This window comes from Hetaerina americana, unplaced genomic scaffold (assembly GCF_022747635.1).
Source record: "Hetaerina americana unplaced genomic scaffold, ioHetAmer1.1.p SCAF_357, whole genome shotgun sequence".
Classification (NCBI taxonomy): Eukaryota; Metazoa; Arthropoda; class Insecta; order Odonata; family Calopterygidae; genus Hetaerina; species Hetaerina americana.
Window position 1 is genome coordinate 173913 of NW_027286938.1, and position 8963 is coordinate 182875.

The following is an 8963-nucleotide window of genomic DNA, read 5'->3' on the forward strand; positions in this document are numbered from 1 at the left end:
ATCAAAAATCGTAAAAATATGGGTTATTTAAGGTTAGAATCGGCATCAACAATGCTGCTTTGGAATCGCTGTAACCATGAAAATAGGAACAAACGAAGGTCATTTAAGAAGAACGATGATCAAAAGACGCGTAAAATTATTAATATAAGTAAAAGTGTTGAATTGAATCAAAAATCGTAAAAATGTGGGGTTATTTAAGGTTAGAATCGGCATCAACAATGCTGCTTTGGAATCGCTGTAACCATGAAAATCGGAACAAACGAAGGTCATTTAAGAAGAACGATGATCGAAAGACGCGTAAAATTATTAATATAAGTAAAAGTGTTGAATTGAATCAAAAATCGTAAAAATATGGGTTATTTAGGTTAGAATCGGCATCAACAATGCTGCTTTGGAATCGCTGTAACCATGAAAATCGGAACAAACGAAGGTCATTTAAGAAGAACGATGATCGAAAGACGCGTAAAATTATTAATATAAGTAAAAGTGTTGAATTGAATCAAAAATCGTAAAAATGTGGGGTTATTTAAGGTTAGAATCGGCATCAACAATGCTGCTTTGGAATCGCTTTAACCATGAAAATCGGAACAAACGAAGGTCATTTAAGAAGAACGATGATCAAAAGACGCGTAAAATTATTTAATATAAGTAAAAGTGTTGAATTGAATCAAAAATCGTAAAAATGTGGGGTTATTTAAGGTTAGAATCGGCATCAACAATGCTGCTTTGGAATCGCTGTAACCATGAAAATCGGAACAAACGAAGGTCATTTAAGAAGAACGATGATCAAAAGACGCGTAAAATTATTAATATAAGTAAAAGTGTTGAATTGAATCAAAAATCGTAAAAATGTGGGGTTATTTAAGGTTAGAATCGGCATCAACAATGCTGCTTTGGAATCGCTGTAACAATGAAAATCGGAACAAACAAAGGTCATTTAAGAAAAACGATGATCAAAAGACGCGTAAAATTATTAATATAAGTAAAAGTGTTGAATCGAATCAAAAATCGTAAAAATGTGGGGTTATTTAAGGTTAGAATCGGCATCAACAATGCTGCTTTGGAATCTCTGTAACCATGAAAATCGGAACAAACGAAGGTCATTTAAGAAGAACGATGATCAAAAGACGCGTAAAATTATTAATATAAGTAAAAAAGTTGAATTGAATCAAAATCGTAAAAATGTGGGGTTATTTAAGGTTAGAATCGGAATCAACAATGCTGCTTTGGAATCGCTGTAACCATTAAAATCGGAACAAACGAAGGTCATTAAGAAGAACCATGATCGAAAGACGCGTAAAATTATTAATATAAGTAAAAGTGTTGAATTGAATCAAAATCGTAAAAAGATGGGGTTATTTAAGGTTAGAATCAACATCAACAATGCTGCTTTCTAATCGCTGTAACCATGAAAGTCGGAACAAACGAAGGTCATTTAAGAAAGACGATGATCAAAAGACGCGTAAAATTATTAATATAAGTAAAAGTGTTGAATTGAATCAAAAATCGTAAAAATATGGGTTATTTAAGGTTAGAATCGGCATCAACAATGCTGCTTTGGAATCGCTGTAACCATGAAAATAGGAACAAACGAAGGTCATTTAAGAAGAACGATGATCAAAAGACGCGTAAAATTATTAATATAAGTAAAAGTGTTAAATATAATCAAAAATCGTAAAAATGTGGGGTTATTTAAGGTTAGAATCGGCATCAACAATGCTGCTTTGGAATCGCTGTAACCATGAAAATCGGAACAAACGAAGGTCATTTAAGAAGAACGATGATCGAAAGACGCGTAAAAATTATTAATATAAGTAAAAGTGTTGAATTGAATCAAAAATCGTAAAAATATGGGTTATTTAAGGTTAGAATCGGCATCAACAATGCTGTTTTGGAATCGCTGTAACCATGAAAATCGGAACAAACGAAGGTCATTTAAGAAGAACGATGATCGAAAGACGCGTAAAATTATTAATAATAGTAAAAGTGTTGAATTGAATCAAAAATCGTAAAAATGTGGGGTTATTTAAGGTTAGAATCGGCATCAACAATGCTGCTTTGGAATCGCTTTAACCATGAAAATCGGAACAAACGAAGGTCATTTAAGAAGAACGATGATCAAAAGACGCGTAAAATTATTAATATAAGTAAAAGTGTTGAATTGAATCAAAAATCGTAAAAATGTGGGGTTATTTAAGGTTAGAATCGGCATCAACAATGCTGCTTTGGAATCGCTGTAACCATGAAAGTCGGAACAAACGAAGGCCATTTAAGAAGAACGATGATCAAAAGACGCGTAAAATTATTAATATAAGTAAAGTGTTGAATTGAATCAAAAATCGTAAAAAATGTGGGGTTATTTAAGGTTAGAATCGGCATCAACAATGCTGCTTTGGAATCGCTGTAACCATTAAAATCGGAACAAACGAAGGTCATTTAAGAAGAACCATGATCGAAAGACGCGTAAAATTATTAATATAAGTAAAAGTGTTGAATTGAATCAAAAATCGTAAAAATATGGGGTTATTTAAGGTTAGAATCGGCATCAACAATGCTGCTTTGTAATCGCTGTAACCATGAAAGTCGGAACAAACGAAGGTCATTTAAGAAAGACGATGATCAAAAGACGCGTAAAATTATTAATATAAGTAAAAGTGTTGAATTGAATCAAAAATCGTAAAAATATGGGTTATTTAAGGTTAGAATCGCGATCAACAATGCTGCTTTGGAATCGCTGTAACCATGAAAATAGGAACAAACGAAGGTCATTTAAGAAGAACGATGATCAAAAGACGCGTAAAATTATTAATATAAGTAAAAGTGTTAAATATAATCAAAAATCGTAAAATGTGGGTTATTTAAGGTTAGAATCGGCATCAACAATGCTGCTTTGGAATCGCTGTAACCATGGAAAATCGGAACAAACGAAGGTCATTTAAGAAGAACGATGATCGAAAGACGCGTAAAATTATTAATATAAGTAAAAGTGTTGAATTGAATCAAAAATCGTAAAAATATGGGTTATTTAAGGTTAGAATCGGCATCAACAATGCTGCTTTGGAATCGCTGTAACCATGAAAATCGGAACAAACGAAGGTCATTTAAGAAGAACGATGATCGAAAGACGCGTAAAATTATTAATATAAGTAAAAGTGTTGAATTGAATCAAAAATCGTAAAAATGTGGGCTTATTTAAGGGTTATAATCTGCATCAACAATGCTGCTTTGGAATCGCTTTAACCATGAAAATCGGAACAAACGAAGGTCATTTAAGAAGAACGATGATCAAAGACGCGTAAAATTATTAATATAAGTAAAAGTGTTGAATTGAATCAAAAATCGTAAAAATGTGGGGTTATTTAAGGTTAGAATCGGCATCAACAATGCTGCTTTGGAATCGCTGTAACCATGAAAATCGGAACAAACGAAGGTCATTTAAGAAGAACGATGATCAAAAGACGCGTAAAATTATTAATATAAGTAAAAGTGTTGAATTGAATCAAAAATCGTAAAAATGTGGGGTTATTTAAGGTTAGAATCGGCATCAACAATGCTGCTTTGGAATCGCTGTAACAATGAAAATCGGAACAAACAAAGGTCATTTAAGAAAAACGATGATCAAAAGACGCGTAAAATTATTAATATAAGTAAAAGTGTTGAATCGAATCAAAAATCGTAAAAATGTGGGGTTATTTAAGGTTAGAATCGGCATCAACAATGCTGCTTTGGAATCTCTGTAACCATGAAAATCGGAACAAACGAAGGTCATTTAAGAAGAACGATGATCAAAAGACGCGTAAAAATTATTAATATAAGTAAAAATGTTGAATTGAATCAAAAATCGTAAAAATGTGTGGTTATTTAAGGTTAGAATCGGCATCAACAATGCTGCTTTGGAATCGCTGTAACCATGAAAAATCGGAACAAACGAAGGTCATTTAAGAAGAACGATGATCAAAAGACGCGTAAAATTATTAATATAAGTAAAAGTGTTGAATTGAATCAAAAATCGTAAAAATGTGGGGTTATTTAAGGTTAGAATCGGAATCAACAATGCTGCTTTGGAATCGCTGTAACCATGAAAATCGGAACAAACGAAGGTCATTTAAGAAGAACGATGATCAAAAGACGCGTAAAATTATTAATATAAGTAAAAGTGTTGAATTGAATCAAAAATCGTAAAAATGTGGGGTCATTTAAGGTTAGAATCAGCATCACCAATGCTGCTTTGGAATCGCTGTAACCATGAAAATCGGAACAAACGAAGGTCATTTAAGAATAACGATGATCAAAAGACGCGTAAAATTATTAATATAAGTAAAAGTGTTGAATTGAATCAAAAATCGTAAAAATGTGGGGTTATTTAAGGTTAGAATCGGCATCAACAATGCTGCTTTGGAATCGCAGTAACCATGAAAATCGGAACAAACGAAGGTCATTTAAGAATAACGATGATCAAAAGACGCGTAAAATTATTAATATAAGTAAAAGTGTTGAATTGAATCAAAAATCGTAAAAATGTGGGGTTATTTAAGGTTAGAATCGGCATCAAATTTGCTGCTTTGGAATCGCTGTAACCATGAAAATCGGAACAAACGAAGGTCATTTAAGAATAACGATGATCAAAAGACGCGTTAAAATTATTAATATAAGTAAAAGTGTTGAATTGAATCAAAAATCGTAAAAATGTGGGGTTATTTAAGGTTAGAATCGGCATCAACAATGCTGCTTTGGAATCGCAGTAACCATGAAAATCGGAACAAACGAAGGTCATTTAAGAAGAACGATGATCAAAGACGCGTTAAATTATTAATATAAGTAAAAGTGTTGAATTGAATCAAAAATCGTAAAAATGTGGGGTTATTTAAGGTTAGAATCGGCATCAACAATGCTGCTTTGGAATCGCTGTAACCATGAAAGTCGGAACAAACGAAGGCCATTTAAGAAGAACGATGATCAAAAGACGCGTAAAATTATTAATATAAGTAAAAGTGTTGAATTGAATCAAAAATCGTAAAAATGTGGGTTATTTAAGGTTAGAATCGGCATCAACAATGCTGCTTTGGAATCGCTGTAATCAATAAAATCGGAACAAACGAAGGTCATTTAAGAAGAACCATGATCGAAAGACGCGTAAAATTATTAATATAAGTAAAAGTGTTGAATTGAATCAAAAATCGTAAAAATATGGGGGTTATTTAAGGTTAGAATCGGCATCAACAATGCTGCTTTGTAATCGCTGTAACCATGAAAGTCGGAACAAACGAAGGTCATTTAAGAAAGACGATGATCAAAAGACGCGTAAAATTATTAATATAAGTAAAAGTGTTGAATTGAATCAAAAATCGTAAAAATATGGGTTATTTAAGGTTAGAATCGGCATCAACAATGCTGCTTTGGAATCGCTGTAACCATGAAAATAGGAACAAACGAAGGTCATTTAAGAAGAACGATGATCAAAAGACGCGTAAAATTATTAATATAAGTAAAGGTGTTGAATTGAATCAAAAATCGTAAAAATGTGGGGTTATTTAAGGTTAGAATCGGCATCAACAATGCTGCTTTGGAATCGCTGTAACCATGAAAATCGGAACAAACGAAGGTCATTTAAGAAGAACGATGATCGAAAGACGCGTAAAATTATTAATATAAGTAAAAGTGTTGAATTGAATCAAAAATCGTAAAAATATGGGTTATTTAAGGTTAGAATCGGCATCAACAATGCTGCTTTGGAATCGCTGTAACCATGAAAATCGGAACAAACGAAGGTCATTTAAGAAGAACGATGATCGAAAGACGCGTAAAATTATTAATATAAGTAAAAGTGTTGAATTGAATCAAAAATCGTAAAATGTGGGGTTATTTAAGGTTAGAATCGGCATCAACAATGCTGCTTTGGAATCGCTTTAACCATGAAAATCGGAACAAACGAATGTCATTTAAGAAGAACGATGATCAAAAGACGCGTAAAATTATTAATATAAGTAAAAGTGTTGAATTGAATCAAAAATCGTAAAAATGTGGGGTTATTTAAGGTTAGAATCGGCATCAACAATGCTGCTTTGGAATCGCTGTAACCATGAAAATCGGAACAAACGAAGGTCATTTAAGAAGAACGATGATCAAAAGACGCGAAAAATTATTAATATAAAGTAAAAAGTGTTGAATTGAATCAAAAATCGTAAAAATGTGGGTTATTTAAGGTTAGAATCGGCATCAACAATGCTGCTTTGGAATCGCTGTAACAATGAAAATCGGAACAAACAAAGGTCATTTAAGAAAAACGATGATCAAAAGACGCGTAAAATTATTAATATAAGTAAAAGTGTTGAATCGAATCAAAAATCGTAAAAATGTGGGGTTATTTAAGGTTAGAATCGGCATCAACAATGCTGCTTTGGAATCTCTGTAACCATGAAAATCGGAACAAACGAAGGTCATTTAAGAAGAACGATGATCAAAAGACGCGTTAAAATTATTAATATAAGTAAAAATGTTGAATTGAATCAAAAATCGTAAAAATGTGTGGTTATTTAAGGTTAGAATCGGCATCAACAATGCTGCTTTGGAATCGCTGTAACCATGAAAATCGGAACAAACGAAGGTCATTGAAGAAGAACGATGATCAAAAGACGCGTAAAATTATTAATATAAGTAAAAGTGTTTGAATTGAATCAAAAATCGTAAAAATGTGGGGTTATTTAAGGTTAGAATCGGAATCAACAATGCTGCTTTGGAATCGCTGTAACCATGAAAATCGGAACAAACGAAGGTCATTTAGAAGAACGATGATCAAAAGACGCGGTAAAAATTATTAATATAAGTAAAAGTGTTGAATTGAATCAAAAATCGTAAAAATGTGGGGTCATTTAAGGTTAGAATCGGCATCAACAATGCTGCTTTGGAATCGCTGTAACCATGAAAATCGGAACAAACGAAGGTCATTTAAGAATAACGATGATCAAAAGACGCGTAAAATTATTAATATAAGTAAAAGTGTTGAATTGAATCAAAAATCGTAAAAATGTGGGGTTTTTTAAGGTTAGAATCGGCATCAACAATGCTGCTTTGGAAATCGCAGTAACCATGAAAATCGGAACAAACGAAGGTCATTTAAGAATAACGATGATCAAAAGACGCGTAAAAATTATTAATATAAGTAAAAGTGTTGAATTGAATCAAAAATCGTAAAATGTGGGGTTATTTAAGGTTAGAATCGGCATCAACAATGCTGCTTTGGAATCGCTGTAACCATGAAAATCGGAACAAACGAAGGTCATTTAAGAATAACGATGATCAAAAGGACGCGTAAAATTATTAATATAAGTAAAAGTGTTGAATTGAATCAAAAATCGTAAAAATGTGGGTTATTTAAGGTTAGAATCGGCATCAACAATGCTGCTTTGGAATCGCTGTAACCATGAAAGTCGGAACAAACGAAGGCCATTTAAGAAGAACGATGATCAAAAGACGCGTAAAATTATTAATATAAGTAAAAGTGTTGAATTGAATCAAAAATCGTAAAAATGTGGGGTTATTTAAGGTTAGAATCGGCATCAACAATGCTGCTTTGGAATCGCTGTAACCATTAAAATCGGAACAAACGAAGGTCATTTAAGAAGAACCATGATCGAAAGACGCGTAAAAATTATTAATATAAGTAAAAGTGTTGAATTGAATCAAAAATCGTAAAAATATGGGGTTATTTAAGGTTAGAATCGGCATCAACAATGCTGCTTTGTAATCGCTGTAACCATGAAAGTCGGAACAAACGAAGGTCATTTAAGAAAGACGATGATCAAAAGACGCGTAAAATTATTAATATAAGTAAAAGTGTTGAATTGAATCAAAAATCGTAAAAATATGGGTTATTTAAGGTTAGAAGCGGCATCAACAATGCTGCTTTGGAATCGCTGTAACCATGAAAATCGGAACAAACGAAGGTCATTTAAGAAGAACGATGATCGAAAGACGCGTAAAATTATTAATATAAGTAAAAGTGTTGAATTGAATCAAAAATCGTAAAAATATGGGTTATTTAAGGTTAGAATCGGCATCAACAATGCTGCTTTGGAATCGCTGTAACCATGAAAATCGGAACAAACGAAGGTCATTTAAGAAGAACGATGATCGAAAGACGCGTAAAATTATTAATATAAGTAAAAGTGTTGAATTGAATCAAAAATCGTAAAAATGTGGGGTTATTTAAGGTTAGAATCGGCATCAACAATGCTGCTTTGGAATCGCTTTAACCATGAAAATCGGAACAAACGAAGGTCATTTAAGAAGAACGATGATCAAAAGACGCGTAAAATTATTAATATAAGTAAAAGTGTTGAATTGAATCAAAAATCGTAAAAATGTGGGGTTATTTAAGGTTAGAATCGGCATCAACAATGCTGCTTTGGAATCGCTGTAACCATGAAAGTCGGAACAAACGAAGGCCATTTAAGAAGAACGATGATCAAAAGACGCGTAAAATTATTAATATAAGTAAAAGTGTTGAATTGAATCAAAAATCGTAAAAATGTGGGGTTATTTAAGGTTAGAATCGGCATCAACAATGCTGCTTTGGAATCGCTGTAACCATTAAAATCGGAACAAACGAAGGTCATTTAAGAAGAACCATGATCGAAAGACGCGTAAAATTATTAATATAAGTAAAAGTGTTGAATTGAATCAAAAATCGTAAAAATATGGGGTTATTTAAGGTTAGAATCGGCATCAACAATGCTGCTTTGTAATCGCTGTAACCATGAAAGTCGGAACAAACGAAGGTCATTTAAGAAAGACGATGATCAAAAGACGCGTAAAATTATTAATATAAGTAAAAGTGTTGAATTGAATCAAAAATCGTAAAAATATGGGTTATTTAAGGTTAGAAGCGGCATCAACAATGCTGCTTTGGAATCGCTGTAACATGAAAATAGGAACAAACGAAGGTCATTTAAGAAGAACGATGA